Source organism: Lithobates pipiens, unplaced genomic scaffold (genome assembly GCF_037356315.1).
Source record: "Lithobates pipiens isolate NorthernLeopardFrog02 unplaced genomic scaffold, aLitPip1_a1.2 Scaffold_30, whole genome shotgun sequence".
Taxonomy (NCBI): domain Eukaryota; kingdom Metazoa; phylum Chordata; class Amphibia; order Anura; family Ranidae; genus Lithobates; species Lithobates pipiens.
In genome coordinates, this window is record NW_027507791.1 from 183,334,202 (window position 1) to 183,351,687 (window position 17,486).

The 17,486-nt window shown below is 52.0% G+C and overlaps 30 non-coding genes and 47 pseudogenes across 30 annotated transcripts; all 77 read right to left on the minus strand.

Annotated features, from left to right (window-relative positions):
• Positions 1-41: 41 nt before the first annotated feature.
• Positions 42-160, minus strand: LOC143949343 (5S ribosomal RNA; annotated as a pseudogene).
• Positions 161-269: 109 nt separating this feature from the next.
• LOC143945993 (5S ribosomal RNA) lies at positions 270-388 on the minus strand (annotated as a pseudogene).
• A 109-nt stretch (positions 389-497) lies between these two features.
• Positions 498-616, minus strand: LOC143946789 (5S ribosomal RNA; annotated as a pseudogene).
• A 109-nt stretch (positions 617-725) lies between these two features.
• LOC143949483 (5S ribosomal RNA) lies at positions 726-857 on the minus strand (annotated as a pseudogene).
• A 109-nt stretch (positions 858-966) lies between these two features.
• LOC143952045 (5S ribosomal RNA) lies at positions 967-1,085 on the minus strand. The gene has a single exon (XR_013267260.1). It is a non-coding gene; the product is annotated as a 5S ribosomal RNA (ribosomal RNA).
• A 109-nt stretch (positions 1,086-1,194) lies between these two features.
• LOC143945599 (5S ribosomal RNA) lies at positions 1,195-1,313 on the minus strand. The gene has a single exon (XR_013265133.1). It is a non-coding gene; the product is annotated as a 5S ribosomal RNA (ribosomal RNA).
• Positions 1,314-1,422: 109 nt separating this feature from the next.
• On the minus strand, positions 1,423-1,541 carry LOC143954676 (5S ribosomal RNA). Its single transcript, XR_013269641.1, has one exon. It is a non-coding gene; the product is annotated as a 5S ribosomal RNA (ribosomal RNA).
• A 109-nt stretch (positions 1,542-1,650) lies between these two features.
• Positions 1,651-1,769, minus strand: LOC143946286 (5S ribosomal RNA). The gene has a single exon (XR_013265196.1). It is a non-coding gene; the product is annotated as a 5S ribosomal RNA (ribosomal RNA).
• Positions 1,770-1,878: 109 nt separating this feature from the next.
• LOC143952343 (5S ribosomal RNA) lies at positions 1,879-1,997 on the minus strand. The gene has a single exon (XR_013267529.1). It is a non-coding gene; the product is annotated as a 5S ribosomal RNA (ribosomal RNA).
• Positions 1,998-2,106: 109 nt separating this feature from the next.
• Positions 2,107-2,225, minus strand: LOC143952827 (5S ribosomal RNA). The gene has a single exon (XR_013267966.1). It is a non-coding gene; the product is annotated as a 5S ribosomal RNA (ribosomal RNA).
• Positions 2,226-2,334: 109 nt separating this feature from the next.
• LOC143952460 (5S ribosomal RNA) lies at positions 2,335-2,453 on the minus strand. The gene has a single exon (XR_013267635.1). It is a non-coding gene; the product is annotated as a 5S ribosomal RNA (ribosomal RNA).
• Positions 2,454-2,562: 109 nt separating this feature from the next.
• On the minus strand, positions 2,563-2,681 carry LOC143946674 (5S ribosomal RNA; annotated as a pseudogene).
• Positions 2,682-2,790: 109 nt separating this feature from the next.
• Positions 2,791-2,909, minus strand: LOC143943653 (5S ribosomal RNA; annotated as a pseudogene).
• A 109-nt stretch (positions 2,910-3,018) lies between these two features.
• Positions 3,019-3,137, minus strand: LOC143948478 (5S ribosomal RNA; annotated as a pseudogene).
• A 109-nt stretch (positions 3,138-3,246) lies between these two features.
• Positions 3,247-3,365, minus strand: LOC143952934 (5S ribosomal RNA). Its single transcript, XR_013268063.1, has one exon. It is a non-coding gene; the product is annotated as a 5S ribosomal RNA (ribosomal RNA).
• Positions 3,366-3,474: 109 nt separating this feature from the next.
• Positions 3,475-3,593, minus strand: LOC143952659 (5S ribosomal RNA). The gene has a single exon (XR_013267814.1). It is a non-coding gene; the product is annotated as a 5S ribosomal RNA (ribosomal RNA).
• A 109-nt stretch (positions 3,594-3,702) lies between these two features.
• Positions 3,703-3,821, minus strand: LOC143947407 (5S ribosomal RNA; annotated as a pseudogene).
• Positions 3,822-3,930: 109 nt separating this feature from the next.
• Positions 3,931-4,039, minus strand: LOC143949368 (5S ribosomal RNA; annotated as a pseudogene).
• A 109-nt stretch (positions 4,040-4,148) lies between these two features.
• LOC143951128 (5S ribosomal RNA) lies at positions 4,149-4,267 on the minus strand. Its single transcript, XR_013266429.1, has one exon. It is a non-coding gene; the product is annotated as a 5S ribosomal RNA (ribosomal RNA).
• A 109-nt stretch (positions 4,268-4,376) lies between these two features.
• LOC143946978 (5S ribosomal RNA) lies at positions 4,377-4,495 on the minus strand (annotated as a pseudogene).
• A 109-nt stretch (positions 4,496-4,604) lies between these two features.
• Positions 4,605-4,723, minus strand: LOC143954055 (5S ribosomal RNA). The gene has a single exon (XR_013269081.1). It is a non-coding gene; the product is annotated as a 5S ribosomal RNA (ribosomal RNA).
• A 109-nt stretch (positions 4,724-4,832) lies between these two features.
• On the minus strand, positions 4,833-4,951 carry LOC143947383 (5S ribosomal RNA; annotated as a pseudogene).
• A 109-nt stretch (positions 4,952-5,060) lies between these two features.
• On the minus strand, positions 5,061-5,179 carry LOC143954820 (5S ribosomal RNA; annotated as a pseudogene).
• A 109-nt stretch (positions 5,180-5,288) lies between these two features.
• Positions 5,289-5,397, minus strand: LOC143949370 (5S ribosomal RNA; annotated as a pseudogene).
• Positions 5,398-5,506: 109 nt separating this feature from the next.
• On the minus strand, positions 5,507-5,625 carry LOC143951129 (5S ribosomal RNA). Its single transcript, XR_013266430.1, has one exon. It is a non-coding gene; the product is annotated as a 5S ribosomal RNA (ribosomal RNA).
• Positions 5,626-5,734: 109 nt separating this feature from the next.
• On the minus strand, positions 5,735-5,853 carry LOC143947445 (5S ribosomal RNA; annotated as a pseudogene).
• Positions 5,854-5,962: 109 nt separating this feature from the next.
• LOC143954057 (5S ribosomal RNA) lies at positions 5,963-6,081 on the minus strand. The gene has a single exon (XR_013269082.1). It is a non-coding gene; the product is annotated as a 5S ribosomal RNA (ribosomal RNA).
• Positions 6,082-6,190: 109 nt separating this feature from the next.
• LOC143947384 (5S ribosomal RNA) lies at positions 6,191-6,309 on the minus strand (annotated as a pseudogene).
• A 109-nt stretch (positions 6,310-6,418) lies between these two features.
• LOC143944554 (5S ribosomal RNA) lies at positions 6,419-6,537 on the minus strand (annotated as a pseudogene).
• Positions 6,538-6,646: 109 nt separating this feature from the next.
• On the minus strand, positions 6,647-6,765 carry LOC143954966 (5S ribosomal RNA; annotated as a pseudogene).
• A 109-nt stretch (positions 6,766-6,874) lies between these two features.
• Positions 6,875-6,993, minus strand: LOC143944039 (5S ribosomal RNA; annotated as a pseudogene).
• Positions 6,994-7,102: 109 nt separating this feature from the next.
• On the minus strand, positions 7,103-7,221 carry LOC143954058 (5S ribosomal RNA). The gene has a single exon (XR_013269083.1). It is a non-coding gene; the product is annotated as a 5S ribosomal RNA (ribosomal RNA).
• Positions 7,222-7,330: 109 nt separating this feature from the next.
• Positions 7,331-7,449, minus strand: LOC143947385 (5S ribosomal RNA; annotated as a pseudogene).
• Positions 7,450-7,558: 109 nt separating this feature from the next.
• LOC143954821 (5S ribosomal RNA) lies at positions 7,559-7,677 on the minus strand (annotated as a pseudogene).
• A 109-nt stretch (positions 7,678-7,786) lies between these two features.
• On the minus strand, positions 7,787-7,905 carry LOC143954967 (5S ribosomal RNA; annotated as a pseudogene).
• Positions 7,906-8,014: 109 nt separating this feature from the next.
• Positions 8,015-8,133, minus strand: LOC143943754 (5S ribosomal RNA; annotated as a pseudogene).
• A 109-nt stretch (positions 8,134-8,242) lies between these two features.
• Positions 8,243-8,361, minus strand: LOC143947737 (5S ribosomal RNA; annotated as a pseudogene).
• Positions 8,362-8,470: 109 nt separating this feature from the next.
• On the minus strand, positions 8,471-8,589 carry LOC143952839 (5S ribosomal RNA). Its single transcript, XR_013267977.1, has one exon. It is a non-coding gene; the product is annotated as a 5S ribosomal RNA (ribosomal RNA).
• A 109-nt stretch (positions 8,590-8,698) lies between these two features.
• Positions 8,699-8,817, minus strand: LOC143954646 (5S ribosomal RNA). Its single transcript, XR_013269618.1, has one exon. It is a non-coding gene; the product is annotated as a 5S ribosomal RNA (ribosomal RNA).
• Positions 8,818-8,926: 109 nt separating this feature from the next.
• LOC143945509 (5S ribosomal RNA) lies at positions 8,927-9,045 on the minus strand (annotated as a pseudogene).
• Positions 9,046-9,154: 109 nt separating this feature from the next.
• LOC143949372 (5S ribosomal RNA) lies at positions 9,155-9,263 on the minus strand (annotated as a pseudogene).
• A 109-nt stretch (positions 9,264-9,372) lies between these two features.
• Positions 9,373-9,491, minus strand: LOC143951131 (5S ribosomal RNA). The gene has a single exon (XR_013266431.1). It is a non-coding gene; the product is annotated as a 5S ribosomal RNA (ribosomal RNA).
• Positions 9,492-9,600: 109 nt separating this feature from the next.
• On the minus strand, positions 9,601-9,719 carry LOC143945837 (5S ribosomal RNA; annotated as a pseudogene).
• Positions 9,720-9,828: 109 nt separating this feature from the next.
• LOC143954059 (5S ribosomal RNA) lies at positions 9,829-9,947 on the minus strand. Its single transcript, XR_013269084.1, has one exon. It is a non-coding gene; the product is annotated as a 5S ribosomal RNA (ribosomal RNA).
• A 109-nt stretch (positions 9,948-10,056) lies between these two features.
• Positions 10,057-10,175, minus strand: LOC143947386 (5S ribosomal RNA; annotated as a pseudogene).
• Positions 10,176-10,284: 109 nt separating this feature from the next.
• On the minus strand, positions 10,285-10,403 carry LOC143954822 (5S ribosomal RNA; annotated as a pseudogene).
• Positions 10,404-10,512: 109 nt separating this feature from the next.
• LOC143954968 (5S ribosomal RNA) lies at positions 10,513-10,631 on the minus strand (annotated as a pseudogene).
• Positions 10,632-10,740: 109 nt separating this feature from the next.
• Positions 10,741-10,859, minus strand: LOC143954868 (5S ribosomal RNA; annotated as a pseudogene).
• A 109-nt stretch (positions 10,860-10,968) lies between these two features.
• On the minus strand, positions 10,969-11,087 carry LOC143947738 (5S ribosomal RNA; annotated as a pseudogene).
• A 109-nt stretch (positions 11,088-11,196) lies between these two features.
• LOC143952851 (5S ribosomal RNA) lies at positions 11,197-11,315 on the minus strand. The gene has a single exon (XR_013267988.1). It is a non-coding gene; the product is annotated as a 5S ribosomal RNA (ribosomal RNA).
• A 109-nt stretch (positions 11,316-11,424) lies between these two features.
• Positions 11,425-11,543, minus strand: LOC143952441 (5S ribosomal RNA). Its single transcript, XR_013267618.1, has one exon. It is a non-coding gene; the product is annotated as a 5S ribosomal RNA (ribosomal RNA).
• Positions 11,544-11,652: 109 nt separating this feature from the next.
• On the minus strand, positions 11,653-11,771 carry LOC143947309 (5S ribosomal RNA; annotated as a pseudogene).
• A 109-nt stretch (positions 11,772-11,880) lies between these two features.
• LOC143951289 (5S ribosomal RNA) lies at positions 11,881-11,999 on the minus strand. The gene has a single exon (XR_013266575.1). It is a non-coding gene; the product is annotated as a 5S ribosomal RNA (ribosomal RNA).
• Positions 12,000-12,108: 109 nt separating this feature from the next.
• LOC143947525 (5S ribosomal RNA) lies at positions 12,109-12,227 on the minus strand (annotated as a pseudogene).
• A 109-nt stretch (positions 12,228-12,336) lies between these two features.
• On the minus strand, positions 12,337-12,455 carry LOC143954053 (5S ribosomal RNA). The gene has a single exon (XR_013269079.1). It is a non-coding gene; the product is annotated as a 5S ribosomal RNA (ribosomal RNA).
• A 109-nt stretch (positions 12,456-12,564) lies between these two features.
• Positions 12,565-12,683, minus strand: LOC143948162 (5S ribosomal RNA; annotated as a pseudogene).
• Positions 12,684-12,792: 109 nt separating this feature from the next.
• LOC143952840 (5S ribosomal RNA) lies at positions 12,793-12,911 on the minus strand. The gene has a single exon (XR_013267978.1). It is a non-coding gene; the product is annotated as a 5S ribosomal RNA (ribosomal RNA).
• Positions 12,912-13,020: 109 nt separating this feature from the next.
• LOC143946403 (5S ribosomal RNA) lies at positions 13,021-13,139 on the minus strand (annotated as a pseudogene).
• A 109-nt stretch (positions 13,140-13,248) lies between these two features.
• On the minus strand, positions 13,249-13,367 carry LOC143948658 (5S ribosomal RNA; annotated as a pseudogene).
• Positions 13,368-13,476: 109 nt separating this feature from the next.
• LOC143944240 (5S ribosomal RNA) lies at positions 13,477-13,595 on the minus strand (annotated as a pseudogene).
• A 109-nt stretch (positions 13,596-13,704) lies between these two features.
• On the minus strand, positions 13,705-13,823 carry LOC143949143 (5S ribosomal RNA; annotated as a pseudogene).
• A 109-nt stretch (positions 13,824-13,932) lies between these two features.
• LOC143953905 (5S ribosomal RNA) lies at positions 13,933-14,051 on the minus strand. The gene has a single exon (XR_013268944.1). It is a non-coding gene; the product is annotated as a 5S ribosomal RNA (ribosomal RNA).
• Positions 14,052-14,160: 109 nt separating this feature from the next.
• Positions 14,161-14,279, minus strand: LOC143947408 (5S ribosomal RNA; annotated as a pseudogene).
• Positions 14,280-14,388: 109 nt separating this feature from the next.
• On the minus strand, positions 14,389-14,497 carry LOC143949373 (5S ribosomal RNA; annotated as a pseudogene).
• Positions 14,498-14,606: 109 nt separating this feature from the next.
• Positions 14,607-14,725, minus strand: LOC143951132 (5S ribosomal RNA). Its single transcript, XR_013266432.1, has one exon. It is a non-coding gene; the product is annotated as a 5S ribosomal RNA (ribosomal RNA).
• Positions 14,726-14,834: 109 nt separating this feature from the next.
• Positions 14,835-14,953, minus strand: LOC143945838 (5S ribosomal RNA; annotated as a pseudogene).
• A 109-nt stretch (positions 14,954-15,062) lies between these two features.
• On the minus strand, positions 15,063-15,181 carry LOC143943859 (5S ribosomal RNA; annotated as a pseudogene).
• Positions 15,182-15,290: 109 nt separating this feature from the next.
• On the minus strand, positions 15,291-15,409 carry LOC143947527 (5S ribosomal RNA; annotated as a pseudogene).
• Positions 15,410-15,518: 109 nt separating this feature from the next.
• On the minus strand, positions 15,519-15,637 carry LOC143954054 (5S ribosomal RNA). Its single transcript, XR_013269080.1, has one exon. It is a non-coding gene; the product is annotated as a 5S ribosomal RNA (ribosomal RNA).
• A 109-nt stretch (positions 15,638-15,746) lies between these two features.
• Positions 15,747-15,865, minus strand: LOC143947719 (5S ribosomal RNA; annotated as a pseudogene).
• A 109-nt stretch (positions 15,866-15,974) lies between these two features.
• On the minus strand, positions 15,975-16,093 carry LOC143952344 (5S ribosomal RNA). Its single transcript, XR_013267530.1, has one exon. It is a non-coding gene; the product is annotated as a 5S ribosomal RNA (ribosomal RNA).
• Positions 16,094-16,202: 109 nt separating this feature from the next.
• LOC143948225 (5S ribosomal RNA) lies at positions 16,203-16,321 on the minus strand (annotated as a pseudogene).
• A 109-nt stretch (positions 16,322-16,430) lies between these two features.
• On the minus strand, positions 16,431-16,549 carry LOC143952935 (5S ribosomal RNA). Its single transcript, XR_013268064.1, has one exon. It is a non-coding gene; the product is annotated as a 5S ribosomal RNA (ribosomal RNA).
• A 109-nt stretch (positions 16,550-16,658) lies between these two features.
• LOC143949144 (5S ribosomal RNA) lies at positions 16,659-16,777 on the minus strand (annotated as a pseudogene).
• A 109-nt stretch (positions 16,778-16,886) lies between these two features.
• LOC143953907 (5S ribosomal RNA) lies at positions 16,887-17,005 on the minus strand. Its single transcript, XR_013268946.1, has one exon. It is a non-coding gene; the product is annotated as a 5S ribosomal RNA (ribosomal RNA).
• A 109-nt stretch (positions 17,006-17,114) lies between these two features.
• Positions 17,115-17,233, minus strand: LOC143952660 (5S ribosomal RNA). The gene has a single exon (XR_013267815.1). It is a non-coding gene; the product is annotated as a 5S ribosomal RNA (ribosomal RNA).
• Positions 17,234-17,342: 109 nt separating this feature from the next.
• Positions 17,343-17,461, minus strand: LOC143947409 (5S ribosomal RNA; annotated as a pseudogene).
• Between the last annotated feature and the right edge of the window lie 25 nt (positions 17,462-17,486).

Here is a 17,486-nt window from a genome sequence, read left to right on the forward strand (position 1 = left end):
AAAATACAGCAGGTCGCCAAAGCCAACAACATAATGGAAAAAGCCTACGGCACCTGATATTCCCAGGCGGTCTCAAATCCAGGTACTAACCAGGTCCGACCCTGCTTAGCATCTGAGATCAGACGAGATCGAGCGCACTCAGGGTGATGTGGCAGTAGGCAATCTTGCACCCTACTTACAACTCTCTTGACAAAAGCCAAGGTGGTCACCTCGGGCAATCGAGAGGAAAAATACAGCAGGTCGCCAAAGCCAACAACATAATGGAAAAAAGCCTACGGCACCTGGTATTCCCAGGCGGTCTCCCATCCAGGTACTAACCAGGCCCGACCATGCTTAGCATCCGAAGTCAGACGATATCGAGCGCATTCAGGGTGATGTGGCCGTAGGCGATCTTGCACCCTACTTACAACTCTCTTGACAAAAGCCAAGGTGGTCACCTCGGGCAATCGAGAGCAAAAATACAGCAGGTCGCCAAAGCCAACAACATAATGGAAAAAAGCCTACGGCTCCTGGTATTCCTAGGCGGTCTCCCATCCAGGTACTAACCATGCCCGACCCTGCTTAGCATCCGAGATCAGACGAGATCGAGCGCATTCAGGGTGATGTGGCAATAGGCGATCTTGCACCCTACTTACAACTCTCTTGACAAAAGCCAAGGTGGTCACCTCGGGAAATCGAGAGGAAAAATACAGCAGGTCGCCAAAGCCAACAACATAATGGAAAAAAGCCTACGGCATCTGGTATTCCCAGGCGGTATTCCCAGGCGGTCTCCCATCCAGGTACTAACCAGGCCCGACTCTGCTTAGCATCCGAGATGAGACGAGATCGAGCGCATTCAGGGTGATGTGGCCGTAGGCGATCTTGTACCCTACTTACAACTCTCTTGACAAAAGCCAAGGTGGTCACCTCGGGCAATCGAGAGGAAAAATACAGCAGGTCGCCAAAGCCAACAACATAATGGAAAAAAGCCTACGGCACCTGGTATTCCCAGGCGGTCTCCCATCCAGGTACTAACCAGGCCCGACTCTGCTTAGCATCCGAGATCAGACGAGATCGAGCGCATTCAGGGTGATGTGGCCATAGGCGATCTTGCGCCCTGTTTACAACTCTCTTGACAAAAGCCAAGGTGGTCACCTCGGGCAATCGAGAGGAAAAATACAGCAGGTCGCCAAAGCCAACAACATAATGGAAAAAAGCCTACGGCACCTGGTATTCCCAGGTGGTCTCCCATCCAGGTACTAACCAGGCCCGACCCTGCTTAGCATCCGAGATCAGACGAGATCGAGCGCATTCAGGGTGATGTGGCCATAGGCGATCTTGCACCCTACTTACAACTCTCTTGACAAAAGCCAAGGTGGTCACCTCGGGCAATCGAGAGGAAAAATACAGCAGGTCGCCAAAGCCAACAACATAATGGAAAAAAGCCTACGGCACCTGGTATTCCCAGGTGGTCTCCCATACAGGTACTAACCAGGCCCAACCCTGTTTAGCATCAGAGATCAGACGAGATCGAGCGCATTCAGGGTGATGTGGCCATAGGCGATCTTGCACCCTACTTACAACTCTCTTGACAAAAGCCAAGGTGGTCACCTTGGGCAATCGAGAGGAAAAATACAGCAGGTCGCCAAAGCCAACAACATAATGGAAAAAAGCCTACGGCACCTGGTATTCCCAGGCGGTCTCCCATCCAGGTACTAACCAGGCCCGACCCTGCTTAGCATCCGAGATCAGACGAGATCGAGCGCATTCAGGGTGATGTGGCCATAGGCAATCTTGCACCCTACTTACAACTCTCTTGACAAAAGCCAAGGTGGTCACCTCGGGCAATCGAGAGGAAAAATACAGCAGGTCGCCAAAGCCAACAACATAATGGAAAAAAGCCTACGGCACCTGGTATTCCCAGGCGGTTTCCCATCCAGGTACTAACCAGGCCCGACTCTGCTTAGCATCCGAGATCAGACGAGATCGAGCGCATTCAGGGTGATGTGGCCGTAGGCGATCTTGCACCCTACTTACAACTCTCTTGACAAAAGCCAAGGTGGTCACCTCGGGTAATCGAGCGGAAAAATACAGCAGGTCGCCAAAGCCAACAACATAATGGAAAAAAGCCTACGGCACCTGGTATTCCCAGGCGGTCTCCCATCCAGGTACTAACCAGGCCCGACCCTGCTTAGCATCCGAGATCAGACGAGATCGAGCGCATTCAGGGTGATGTGGCCGTAGGCGATTTTGCACCCTACTTACAACTCTCTTGACAAAAGCCAAGGTGGTCACCTCGGTCAATCGAGAGGAAAAATACAGCAGGTCGCCAAAGCCAACAACATAATGGAAAAAAGCCTACGGCACCTGGTACTCCCAGGCGGTCTCCCATCCAGGTACTAACCAGGCCCGACCCTGCTTAGCATCCGAGATCAGACGAGATCGAGCGCATTCAGGGTGATGTGGCTGTAGGCGATCTTGCGCCCTACTAACAACTCTCTTGACAAAAGCCAAGGTGGTCACCTCGGGCAATCGAGAGGAAAAATACAGCAGGTTGCCAAAGCCAACAACATAATGGAAAAAAGCCTACGGCACCTGGTATTCCCAGGCGGTCTCCCATCCAGGTACTAACCAGGCCCGACCATGCTTAGCATCCGAAGTCAGACAAGATCGAGCGCATTCAGGGTGATGTGGCCGTACGCGATCTTGCACCCTACTTACAACTCTCTTGACAAAAGCCAAGGTGGTCACCTCGGGTAATCTTGAGGAAAAATACAGCAGGTCGCCAAAGCCAACAACATAATGGAAAAAAGCCTACGGCACCTGGTATTCCCAGGCGGTCTCCCATCCAGGTACTAACCAGGCCCGATCCTGCTTAGCATCCGAGATCAGACGAAATCGAGCGCATTCAGGGTGATGTGGCCGTATGCGATCTTGCACCCTACTTACAATTCTCTTGACAAAAGCCAAGGTGGTCACCTCAGGCAATCGAGAGGAAAAATACAGCAGGTCGCCAAAGCCAACAACATAATGGAAAAAAGCCTACGGCACCTGGTATTCCCAGGCAGTCTCCCATCCAGTTACTAACCAGGCCCAACCCTGCTTAGCATCTGAGATAAGACGAGATCGAGCGCATTCAGGGTGATGTGGCTGTAGGCGATCTTGCACCCCACTTACAACTCTCTTGACAAAAGCAAAGGTGGTCACCTCGGGCAAACGAGAGGAACAATACAGCAGGTCGCCAAAGCCAACAACATAATGGAAAAAAGCCTACGGCACCTGATATTCCCAGGCGGTCTCCCATCCAGGTACTAACCAGACACGACCCTGCTTAGCATCCGAGATCAGACGAGATCGAGCGCATTCAGGGTGATGTGGCCGTAGGCGATCTTGCACCCTACTTACAACTCTCTTGACAAAAGCCAAGGTGGTCACCTCGGGCAATCGAGAGGAAAAATACAGCAGGTCGCCAAAGCCAACAACATAATGGAAAAAAGCCTACGGCATCTGGTATTCCCAGGTGGTCTCCCATCCAGGTACTAACCAGGCCCGACCCTGCTTAGCATCCGAGATCAGACGAGATCGAGCGCATTCAGGGTGATGTGGCCATAGGCGATCTTGTAACCTACTTACAACTCTCTTGACAAAAGCCAAGGTGGTCACCTCGGGCAATCGAGAGGAAAAATACAGCAGGTCGCCAAAGCCAACAACATAATGGAAAAAAGCCTACGGCACCTGGTATTCCCAGGCGGTCTCCCATCCAGGAACTAACCAGGCCCGACTCTGCTTAGCATCCGAGATCAGACGAGATTGAGCACATTCAGGGTGATGTGGCCATAAGCGATCTTGCACCCTACTTACAACTCTCTTGACAAAAGCCAAGGTGGTCACCTCGGGCAAACGAGAGGAAAAATACAGCAGGTCGCCAAAGCCAACAACATAATGGAAAAAAGCCTACGGCACCTGATACTCCCAGGCGGTCTCCCATCCAGGTACTAACCAGGCCCGACCCTGCTTAGCATCCGAGATCAGACGCATACAGGGTGATGTGGCTGTAGGCGATCTTGCACCCTACTTACAACTCTCTTGACAAAAGCCAAGGTGGTCACCTCGGGCAATCGAGAGGAAAAATACAGCAGGTCGCCAAAGCCAACAACATAATGGAAAAAAGCCTACGGCACCTGGTATTCCCAGGCGGTCTCCCATCCAGGTACTAACCAGGCCCTACCCTGCTTAGCATCAGAGATCAGACGAGATCGAGCGCATTCAGGGTGATGTGGCCGTAGGCGATCTTGCACTCTACTTACAACTCTCTTGACAAAAGTGGAGGTGGTCACCTCGGGCAATCGAGAGGAAAAATACAGCAGGTCGCCAAAGCCAACAACATAATGGAAAAAAGCCTACGGCACCTGGTATTCCCAGGCGGTCTCCAATCCAGGTACTAACCAGGCGCGACCCTGCTTAGCATCCGAGATCAGACGAGATCAAGCGCATTCAGGGTGATGTGGCCGTAGCTGATCTTGCACCCTACTTACAACTCTCTTGACAAAAGCCAAGGTGGTCACCTCGGGCAATCGAGAGGAAAAATACAGCAGGTCGCCAAAGCCAACAACATAATGGAAAAAAGCCTACGGCATCTGGTATTCCCAGGCGGTCTCCCATCCAGGTACTAACCAGGCTCGACCCTGCTCAGCATCCGAGATCAGACGAGATCGAGCGCATTCAGGGTGATGTGGCCGTAGGCGATCTTGCACCCTACTAACAACTCTCTTGACAAAAGCCAAGGTGGTCACCTCGGGCAATTGAGAGGAAAAATACAGCAGGTTGCCAAAGCCAACAACATAATGGAAAAAAGCCTACGGCACCTGGTATTCCCAGGCGGTCTCCAATCCAGGTACTAACCAGGCCCGACCATGCTTAGCATCCGAAGTCAGACAAGATCGAGCGCATTCAGGGTGATGTGGCCGTAGGCGATCTTGCACCCTACTTACAACTCTCTTGACAAAAGCCAAGGTGGTCACCTCGGGCAATCGAGAGGAAAAATACAGCAGGTCGCCAAAGCCAACAACATAATGGAAAAAAGCCTACGGCACCTGGTATTACTAGGCGGTCTCCCATCCAGGTACTAACCAGGCCCGACCCTGCTTAGCATCCGAGATCAGACGAGATCGAGCGCATTCAGGGTGATGTGGCCATAGGCGATCTTGCACCTTACTTACAACTCTCTTGACAAAAGCCAAGGTGGTCACCTCGGGCAATCGAGAGGAAAAATACAGCAGGTCGCCAAAGCCAACAACATAATGGAAAAAAGCCTACGGCACCTGATACTCCCAGGCGGTCTCCCATCCAGGTACTAACCAGGCCCGACCCTGCTTAGCATCCGAGATCAGACGCATACAGGGTGATGTGGCTGTAGGCGATCTTGCACCCTACTTACAACTCTCTTGACAAAAGCCAAGGTGGTCACCTCGGGCAATCGAGAGGAAAAATACAGCAGGTCGCCAAAGCCAACAACATAATGGAAAAAAGCCTACGGCACCTGGTATTCCCAGGCGGTCTCCCATCCAGGTACTAACCAGGCCCTACCCTGCTTAGCATCAGAGATCAGACGAGATCGAGCGCATTCAGGGTGATGTGGCCGTAGGCGATCTTGCACCCTACTTACAACTCTCTTGACAAAAGTGGAGGTGGTCACCTCGGGCAATCGAGAGGAAAAATACAGCAGGTCGCCAAAGCCAACAACATAATGGAAAAAAGCCTACGGCACCTGGTATTCCCAGGCGGTCTCCAATCCAGGTACTAACCAGGCGCGACCCTGCTTAGCATCCGAGATCAGACGAGATCAATCGCATTCAGGGTGATGTGGCCGTAGCCGATCTTGCACCCTACTTACAACTCTCTTGACAAAAGCCAAGGTGGTCACCTCGGGCAATCGAGAGGAAAAATACAGCAGGTCGCCAAAGCCAACAACATAATGGAAAAAAGCCTACGGCATCTGGTATTCCCAGGCGGTCTCCCATCCAGGTACTAACCAGGCTCGACCCTGCTCAGCATCCGAGATCAGACGAGATCGAGCGCATTCAGGGTGATGTGGCCGTAGGCGATCTTGCACCCTACTAACAACTCTCTTGACAAAAGCCAAGGTGGTCACCTCGGGCAATTGAGAGGAAAAATACAGCAGGTTGCCAAAGCCAACAACATAATGGAAAAAAGCCTACGGCACCTGGTATTCCCAGGCGGTCTCCAATCCAGGTACTAACCAGGCCCGACCATGCTTAGCATCCGAAGTCAGACAAGATCGAGCGCATTCAGGGTGATGTGGCCGTAGGCGATCTTGCACCCTACTTACAACTCTCTTGACAAAAGCCAAGGTGGTCACCTCGGGCAATCGAGAGGAAAAATACAGCAGGTCGCCAAAGCCAACAACATAATGGAAAAAAGCCTACGGCACCTGGTATTACTAGTCGGTCTCCCATCCAGGTACTAACCAGGCCCGACCCTGCTTAGCATCCGAGATCAGACGAGATCGAGCGCATTCAGGGTGATGTGGCCATAGGCGATCTTGCACCTTACTTACAACTCTCTTGACAAAAGCCAAGGTGGTCACCTCGGGCAATCGAGAGGAAAAATACAGCAGGTCGCCAAAGCCAACAACATAATGGAAAAAAGCCTACGGCATCTGGTATTCCGAGGCGGTCTCCCATCCAGGTACTAACCAGGCCCGACCCTGCTTAGCATCCGAGATCAGACGAGATCGAGCGCATTCAGGGTGATGTGGCCATAGGCGATCTTGCACCTTACTTACAACTCTCTTGACAAAAGCCAAGGTGGTCACCTCGGGCAATCGAGAGGAAAAATACAGCAGGTCGCCAAAGCCAACAACATATTGGAAAAAAGCCTACGGCACCTGGTATTCCCAGGCGGTCTCCCATCTATGTACTAACCAGACCCGACCCTGCTTAGCATCCAAGATCAGACGAGATCGAGCGCATTCAGGGTGATGTGGCCGTAGGCAATCTTGCACACTACTTACAACTCTCTTGACAAAAGCCAAGGTGGTCACCTCGGGCAATCGAGAGGAAAAATACAGCAGGTCGCCAAAGCCAACAACATAATGGAAAAAAGCCTACGGCATCTGGTATTCCCAGGCGGTCTCCCATCCAGGTACTAACCAGGCTCGACCCTGCTCAGCATCCGAGATCAGACGAGATCGAGCGCATTCAGGGTGATGTGGCCGTAGGCGATCTTGCACCCTACTAACAACTCTCTTGACAAAAGCCAAGGTGGTCACCTCGGGCAATTGAGAGGAAAAATACAGCAGGTTGCCAAAGCCAACAACATAATGGAAAAAAGCCTACGGCACCTGGTATTCCCAGGCGGTCTCCAATCCAGGTACTAACCAGGCCCGACCATGCTTAGCATCCGAAGTCAGACAAGATCGAGCGCATTCAGGGTGATGTGGCCGTAGGCGATCTTGCACCCTACTTACAACTCTCTTGACAAAAGCCAAGGTGGTCACCTCGGGCAATCGAGAGGAAAAATACAGCAGGTCGCCAAAGCCAACAACATAATGGAAAAAAGCCTACGGCACCTGGTATTACTAGGCGGTCTCCCATCCAGGTACTAACCAGGCCCGACCCTGCTTAGCATCCGAGATCAGACGAGATCGAGCGCATTCAGGGTGATGTGGCCATAGGCGATCTTGCACCTTACTTACAACTCTCTTGACAAAAGCCAAGGTGGTCACCTCGGGCAATCGAGAGGAAAAATACAGCAGGTCGCCAAAGCCAACAACATAATGGAAAAAAGCCTACGGCATCTGGTATTCCGAGGCGGTCTCCCATCCAGGTACTAACCAGGCCCGACCCTGCTTAGCATCCGAGATCAGACGAGATCGAGCGCATTCAGGGTGATGTGGCCATAGGCGATCTTGCACCTTACTTACAACTCTCTTGACAAAAGCCAAGGTGGTCACCTCGGGCAATCGAGAGGAAAAATACAGCAGGTCGCCAAAGCCAACAACATATTGGAAAAAAGCCTACGGCACCTGGTATTCCCAGGCGGTCTCCCATCTATGTACTAATCAGGCCCGACTCTGCTTAGCATCCGAGATCAGACGAGATCGAGCGCATTCAGGGTGATGTGGCCATAGGCGATCTTGCACCCTACTTACAACTCTCTTGACAAAAGCCAAGGTGGTCACCTCGGGCAATCGAGAGGAAAAATACAGCAGGTCGCCAAAGTCAACAACATAATGGAAAAAAGCCTACGGCACCTGGTATTCCCAGGTGGTCTCGCATACAGGTACTAACCAGGCCGGACCCTGCTTAGCATCAGAGATCAGACGAGATCGAGCGCATTCAGGGTGATGTGGCCGTAGGCGATCTTGCACCCTACTTACAACTCTCTTGACAAAAGCCAAGGTGGTCACCTTGGGCAAACGAGAGGAAAAATACAGCAGGTCACCAAAGCCAACAACATAATGGAAAAAAGCCTACGGCACCTGGTATTCCCAGGCGGTCTCCCATCCAGGTACTAACCAGGCCCGACCCTGCTTAGCATCCGAGATCAGACGAGATCGAGCGCATTCAGGGTGATGTGGCCGTAGGCGATCTTGTACCCTACTTACAACTCTCTTGACAAAAGCCAAGGTGGTCACCTCGGGCAATGGAGAGGAAAAATACAGCAGGTCGCCAAAGCCAACAACATAATGGAAAAAAGCCTACGGCACCTGGTATTCCCAGGCGGTTTCCCATCCAGGTACTAACCAGGCCCGACTCTGCTTAGCATCCGAGATCAGACGAGATCGAGCGCATTCAGGGTGATGTGGCCCTAGGCGATCTTGCACCCTACTTACAACTCTCTTGACAAAAGCCAAGGTGGTCACCTCGGGCAATCGAGAGGAAAAATACAGCAGGTCGCCAAAGCCAACAACATAATGGAAAAAAGCCTACGGCACCTGGTATTACTAGGCGGTCTCCCATCCAGGTACTAACCAGGCCCGACCCTGCTTAGCATCTGAGATCAGACGAGATCGAGCGCATTCAGGGTGATGTGGCCATAGGCGATCTTGCACCTTACTTACAACTCTCTTGACAAAAGCCAAGGTGGTCACCTCGGGCAATCGAGAGGAAAAATACAGCAGGTCGCCAAAGCCAACAACATAATGGAAAAAAGCCTACGGCACCTGATACTCCCAGGCGGTCTCCCATCCAGGTACTAACCAGGCCCGACCCTGCTTAGCATCCGAGATCAGACGCATACAGGGTGATGTGGCTGTAGGCGATCTTGCACCCTACTTACAACTCTCTTGACAAAAGCCAAGGTGGTCACCTCGGGCAATCGAGAGGAAAAATACAGCAGGTCGCCAAAGCCAACAACATAATGGAAAAAAGCCTACGGCACCTGGTATTCCCAGGCGGTCTCCCATCCAGGTACTAACCAGGCCCTACCCTGCTTAGCATCAGAGATCAGACGAGATCGAGCGCATTCAGGGTGATGTGGCCGTAGGCGATCTTGCACCCTACTTACAACTCTCTTGACAAAAGTGGAGGTGGTCACCTCGGGCAATCGAGAGGAAAAATACAGCAGGTCGCCAAAGCCAACAACATAATGGAAAAAAGCCTACGGCACCTGGTATTCCCAGGCGGTCTCCAATCCAGGTACTAACCAGGCGCGACCCTGCTTAGCATCCGAGATCAGACGAGATCAAGCGCATTCAGGGTGATGTGGCCGTAGCCGATCTTGCACCCTACTTACAACTCTCTTGACAAAAGCCAAGGTGGTCACCTCGGGCAATCGAGAGGAAAAATACAGCAGGTCGCCAAAGCCAACAACATAATGGAAAAAAGCCTACGGCATCTGGTATTCCCAGGCGGTCTCCCATCCAGGTACTAACCAGGCTCGACCCTGCTCAGCATCCGAGATCAGACGAGATCGAGCGCATTCAGGGTGATGTGGCCGTAGGCGATCTTGCACCCTACTAACAACTCTCTTGACAAAAGCCAAGGTGGTCACCTCGGGCAATTGAGAGGAAAAATACAGCAGGTTGCCAAAGCCAACAACATAATGGAAAAAAGCCTACGGCACCTGGTATTCCCAGGCGGTCTCCAATCCAGGTACTAACCAGGCCCGACCATGCTTAGCATCCGAAGTCAGACAAGATCGAGCGCATTCAGGGTGATGTGGCCGTAGGCGATCTTGCACCCTACTTACAACTCTCTTGACAAAAGCCAAGGTGGTCACCTCGGGCAATCGAGAGGAAAAATACAGCAGGTCGCCAAAGCCAACAACATAATGGAAAAAAGCCTACGGCACCTGGTATTACTAGGCGGTCTCCCATCCAGGTACTAACCAGGCCCGACCCTGCTTAGCATCCGAGATCAGACGAGATCGAGCGCATTCAGGGTGATGTGGCCATAGGCGATCTTGCACCTTACTTACAACTCTCTTGACAAAAGCCAAGGTGGTCACCTCGGGCAATCGAGAGGAAAAATACAGCAGGTCGCCAAAGCCAACAACATAATGGAAAAAAGCCTACGGCATCTGGTATTCCGAGGCGGTCTCCCATCCAGGTACTAACCAGGCCCGACCCTGCTTAGCATCCGAGATCAGACGAGATCGAGCGCATTCAGGGTGATGTGGCCATAGGCGATCTTGCACCTTACTTACAACTCTCTTGACAAAAGCCAAGGTGGTCACCTCGGGCAATCGAGAGGAAAAATACAGCAGGTCGCCAAAGCCAACAACATATTGGAAAAAAGCCTACGGCACCTGGTATTCCCAGGCGGTCTCCCATCTATGTACTAACCAGGCCCGACTCTGCTTAGCATCCGAGATCAGACGAGATCGAGCGCATTCAGGGTGATGTGGCCATAGGCGATCTTGCACCCTACTTACAACTCTCTTGACAAAAGCCAAGGTGGTCACCTCGGGCAATCGAGAGGAAAAATACAGCAGGTCGCCAAAGTCAACAACATAATGGAAAAAAGCCTACGGCACCTGGTATTCCCAGGTGGTCTCGCATACAGGTACTAACCAGGCCGGACCCTGCTTAGCATCAGAGATCAGACGAGATCGAGCGCATTCAGGGTGATGTGGCCGTAGGCGATCTTGCACCCTACTTACAACTCTCTTGACAAAAGCCAAGGTGGTCACCTTGGGCAAACGAGAGGAAAAATACAGCAGGTCACCAAAGCCAACAACATAATGGAAAAAAGCCTACGGCACCTGGTATTCCCAGGCGGTCTCCCATCCAGGTACTAACCAGGCCCGACCCTGCTTAGCATCCGAGATCAGACGAGATCGAGCGCATTCAGGGTGATGTGGCCGTAGGCGATCTTGTACCCTACTTACAACTCTCTTGACAAAAGCCAAGGTGGTCACCTCGGGTAATCGAGCAGAAAAATACAGCAGGTCGCCAAAGCCAACAACATAATGGAAATAAGCCTACGGCACCTGGTATTCCCAGGCGGTCTCCCATCCAGGTACTAACCAGGCCCGACCCTGCTTAGCATCCAAGATCAGACGAGATCGAGCGCATTCAGGGTGAAGTGGCCGTAGGCGATCTTGCACCCTACTTACAACTCTCTTGACAAAAGCCAAGGTGGTCACCTCGGTCAATCGAGAGGAAAAATACAGCAGGTCGCCAAAGCCAACAACATAATGGAAAAAAGCCTACGGCACCTGGTACTCCCAGGCGGTCTCGCATCCAGATACTACCCAGGCTCGACCCTGCTTAGCATCCGAGATCAGACGAGATTGAGCGCATTCAGGGTGATGTGGCTGTAGGCGATCTTCCACCCTACTAACAACTCTCTTGACAAAAGCCAAGGTGGTCACCTCGGGCAATCGAGAGGAAAAATACAGCAGGTTGCCAAAGCCAACAACATAATGGAAAAAAGCCTACGGCACCTGGTATTCCCAGGCGGTCTCCCATCCAAGTACTAACCAGGCCCGACCCTGCTTAGCATCCGAGATCAGACGAGATCGAGCGCATTCAGGGTGATGTGGCCATATGCGATCTTGCACCCTACTTACAACTCTCTTGACAAAAGCCAAGGTGGTCACCTCAGGCAATCGAGAGGAAAAATACAGCAGGTCGCCAAAGCCAACAACATAATGGAAAAAAGCCTACGGCACCTGGTATTCCCAGGCAGTCTCCCATCCAGGTACTAACCAGGCCCGACCCTGCTTAGCATCTGAGATAAGACGAGATCGAGCGCATTCAGGGTGATGTGGCTGTAGGCGATCTTGCACCCCACTTACAACTCTCTTGACAAAAGCCAAGGTGGTCACCTCGGGCAAACGAGAGGAACAATACAGCAGGTCGCCAAATCCAACAACATAATGGAAAAAAGCCTACGGCACCTGATATTCCCAGGCGGTCTCCCATCCAGGTACTAACCAGACCCGACCCTGCTTAGCATCCAAGATCAGACGAGATCGAGCGCATTCAGGGTGATGTGGCCGTAGGCAATCTTGCACACTACTTACAACTCTCTTGACAAAAGCCAAGGTGGTCACCTCGGGCAATCGAGAGGAAAAATACAGCAGGTCGCCAAAGCCAACAACATAATGGAAAAAAGCCTACGGCACCTGGTATTCCCAGTCAGTCTCCCATCCAGGTACTAACCAGGCCCGACCCTGCTTAGCATCTGAGATAAGACGAGATCGAGCGCATTCAGGGTGATGTGGCTGTAGGCGATCTTGCAACCTACTTACAACTCTCTTGACAAAAGCCAAGGTGGTCACCTCGGGCAATCGAGAGGAAAAATACAGCAGGTCGCCAAAGCCAACAACATAATGGAAAAATGCCTACGGCACCTGGTATTCCCAGGCGGTTTCCCATCCAGGTACTAACCAGGCCCGACTCTGCTTAGCATCCGAGATCAGACGAGATCGAGCGCATTCAGGGTGATGTGGCCGTAGGCGATCGTGCACCCTACTTACAACTCTCTTGACAAAAGCCAAGGTGGTCACCTCGGGTAATCGAGCGGAAAAATACAGCAGGTCGCCAAAGCCAACAACATAATGGAAAAAAGCCTACGGCACCTGGTATTCCCAGGCCGTCTCCCATCCAGGTACTAACCAGGCCCGATCCTGCTTAGCATCCGAGATCAGACGAAATCGAGCGCATTCAGGGTGATGTGGCCGTATGCGATCTTGCACCCTACTTACAATTCTCTTGACAAAAGCCAAGGTGGTCACCTCAGGCAATCGAGAGGAAAAATACAGCAGGTCGCCAAAGCCAACAACATAATGGAAAAAAGCCTACGGCACCTGGTATTCCCAGGCAGTCTCCCATCCAGTTACTAACCAGGCCCGACCCTGCTTAGCATCTGAGATAAGACGAGATCGAGCGCATTCAGGGTGATGTGGCTGTAGGCGATCTTGCACCCCACTTACAACTCTCTTGACAAAAGCAAAGGTGGTCACCTCGGGCAAACGAGAGGAACAATACAGCAGGTCGCCAAAGCCAACAACATAATGGAAAAAAGCCTACGGCACCTGATATTCCCAGGCGGTCTCCCATCCAGGTACTAACCAGACACGACGCTGCTTAGCATCCGAGATCAGACGAGATCGAGCGCATTCAGGGTGATGTGGCCGTAGGCGATCTTGCACACTACTTACAACTCTCTTGACAAAAGCCAAGGTGGTCACCTCGGGCAATCGAGAGGAAAAATACAGCAGGTCACCAAAGCCAACAACATAATGGAAAAAAGCCTACGGCACCTAGTATTCCCAGGCAGTCTCCCATCCAGGTACTAACCAGGCCTGACCCTGCTTAGCATCTGAGATAAGACGAGATCGAGCGCATTCAGGGTGATGTGGCTGTAGGCGATGTTGCACCCTACTTACAACTCTCTTGACAAAAGCCAAGGTGGTCACCTCGGGCAAACGAGAGGAACAATACAGCAGGTCGCCAAAGCCAACAACATAATGTAAAAAAGCCTACGACACCTGATATTCCCAGGCGGTCTCCCATCCAGGTACTAACCAGACCCGACCCTGCTTAGCATCCGAGATCAAACGAGATCGAGCGCATTCAGGGTGATGTGGCCGTAGGCGATCTTGTACCCTACTTACAACTCTCTTGACAAAAGCCAAGGTGGTCACCTCGGGCAATCGAGAGGAAAAATACAGCAGGTCGCCAAAGCCAACAACATAATGGAAAAAAGCCTACGGCACCTGGTATTCCCAGGCGGTCTCCCATCCAGGAACTAACCAGGCCCGACTCTGCTTAGCATCCGAGATCAGACGAGATTGAGCACATTCAGGGTGATGTGGCCATAAGCGATCTTGCACCCTACTTACAACTCTCTTGACAAAAGCCAAGGTGGTCACCTCGGGCAAACGAGAGGAAAAATACAGCAGGTCGCCAAAGCCAACAACATAATGGAAAAAAGCCTACGGCACCTGATACTCCCAGGCGGTCTCCCATCCAGGTACTAACCAGGCCCGACCCTGCTTAGCATCCGAGATCAGACGCATACAGGGTGATGTGGCTGTAGGCGATCTTGCACCCTACTTACAACTCTCTTGACAAAAGCCAAGGTGGTCACCTCGGGCAATCGAGAGGAAAAATACAGCAGGTCGCCAAAGCCAACAACATAATGGAAAAAAGCCTACGGCACCTGGTATTCCCAGGCGGTCTCCCATCCAGGTACTAACCAGGCCCTACCCTGCTTAGCATCAGAGATCAGACGAGATCGAGCGCATTCAGGGTGATGTGGCCGTAGGCGATCTTGCACCCTACTTACAACTCTCTTGACAAAAGTGGAGGTGGTCACCTCGGGCAATCGAGAGGAAAAATACAGCAGGTCGCCAAAGCCAACAACATAATGGAAAAAAGCCTACGGCACCTGGTATTCCCAGGCGGTCTCCAATCCAGGTACTAACCAGGCGCGACCCTGCTTAGCATCCGAGATCAGACGAGATCAAGCGCATTCAGGGTGATGTGGCCGTAGCCGATCTTGCACCCTACTTACAACTCTCTTGACAAAAGCCAAGGTGGTCACCTCGGGCAATCGAGAGGAAAAATACAGCAGGTCGCCAAAGCCAACAACATAATGGAAAAAAGCCTACGGCACCTGGTATTCCCAGGCGGTCTCCAATCCAGGTACTAACCAGGCTCGACCCTGCTTAGCATCCGAGATCAGACGAGATCAAGCGCATTCAGGGTGATGTGGCCGTAGCCGATCTTGCACCCTACTTACAACTCTCTTCACAAAAGCCAAGGTGGTCACCTCGGGCAATCGAGAGGAAAAATACAGCAGGTCGCCAAAGCCAACAACATAATGGAAAAAAGCCTACGGCACCTGGTATTCCCAGGCAGTCTCCCATCCAGGTACTAACCAGGCCCGACCCTGCTTAGCATCTGAGATAAGACGAGATCGAGCGCATTCAGGGTGATGTGGCTGTAGGCGATCTTGCACCCCACTTACAACTCTCTTGACAAAAGCCAAGGTGGTCACCTCGGGCAAACGAGAGGAACAATACAGCAGGTCGCCAAATCCAACAACATAATGGAAAAAAGCCTACGGCACCTGATATTCCCAGGCGGTCTCCCATCCAGGTACTAACCAGACCCGACCCTGCTTAGCATCCAAGATCAGACGAGATCGAGCGCATTCAGGGTGATGTGGCCGTAGGCAATCTTGCACACTACTTACAACTCTCTTGACAAAAGCCAAGGTGGTCACCTCGGGCAATCGAGAGGAAAAATACAGCAGGTCGCCAAAGCCAACAACATAATGGAAAAAAGCCTACGGCACCTGGTATTCCCAGGCAGTCTCCCACCCAGGTACTAACCAGGCCCGACCCTGCTTAGCATCTGAGATAAGACGAGATCGAGCGCATTCAGGGTGATGTGGCTGTAGGCGATCTTGCAACCTACTTACAACTCTCTTGACAAAAGCCAAGGTGGTCACCTCGGGCAATCGAGAGGAAAAATACAGCAGGTCGCCAAAGCCAACAACATAATGGAAAAAAGCCTACGGCACCTGGTATTCCCAGGCGGTTTCCCATCCAGGTACTAACCAGGCCCGACTCTGCTTAGCATCCGAGATCAGACGAGATCGAGCGCATTCAGGGTGATGTGGCCGTAGGCGATCGTGCACCCTACTTACAACTCTCTTGACAAAAGCCAAGGTGGTCACCTCGGGTAATCGAGCGGAAAAATACAGCAGGTCGCCAAAGCCAACAACATAATGGAAAAAAGCCTACGGCACCTGGTATTCCCAGGCCGTCTCCCATCCAGGTACTAACCAGGCCCGACCCTGCTTAGCATCTGAGATAAGACGAGATCGAGCGCATTCAGGGTGATGTGGCTGTAGGCGATCTTGCACCCCACTTACAACTCTCTTGACAAAAGCAAAGGTGGTCACCTCGGGCAAACGAGAGGAACAATACAGCAGGTCGCCAAAGCCAACAACATAATGGAAAAAAGCCTACGGCACCTGATATTCCCAGGCGGTCTCCCATCCAGGTACTAACCAGACACGACCCTGCTTAGCATCCGAGATCAGACGAGATCGAGCGCATTCAGGGTGATGTGGCCGTAGGCGATCTTGCACACTACTTACAACTCTCTTGACAAAAGCCAAGGTGGTCACCTCGGGCAATCGAGAGGAAAAATACAGCAGGTCACCAAAGCCAACAACATAATGGAAAAAAGCCTACGGCACCTAGTATTCCCAGGCAGTCTCCCATCCAGGTACTAACCAGGCCTGACCCTGCTTAGCATCTGAGATAAGACGAGATCGAGCGCATTCAGGGTGATGTGGCTGTAGGCGATGTTACACCCTACTTACAACTCTCTTGACAAAAGCCAAGGTGGTCACCTCGGGCAAACGAGAGGAACAATACAGCAGGTCGCCAAAGCCAACAACATAATGTAAAAAAGCCTACGACACCTGATATTCCCAGGCGGTCTCCCATCCAGGTACTAACCAGACCCGACCCTGCTTAGCATCCGAGATCAAACGAGATCGAGCGCATTCAGGGTGATGTGGCCGTAGGCGATCTTGCACCCTACTTACAACTCTCTTGACAAAAGCCAAGGTGGTCACCTCGGGCAATCGAGAGGAAAAATACAGCAGGTCGCCAAAGCAAACAACATAATGGAAAAAAGCCTACGGCATCTGGTATTCCCAGGTGGTCTCCCATCCAGGTACTAACCAGGCCCGACCCTGCTTAGCATCCGAGATCAGACGAGATCGAGCGCATTCAGGGTGATGTGGCCATAGGCGATCTTGTAACCTACTTACAACTCTCTTGACAAAAGCCAAGGTGGTCACCTCGGGCAATCGAGAGGAAAAATACAGCAGGTCGCCAAAGCCAACAACATAATGGAAAAAAGCCTACGGCACCTGGTATTCCCAGGCGGTCTCCCATCCAGGAACTAACCAGGCCCGACTCTGCTTAGCATCCGAGATCAGACGAGATTGAGCACATTCAGGGTGATGTGGCCATAAGCGATCTTGCACCCTACTTACAACTCT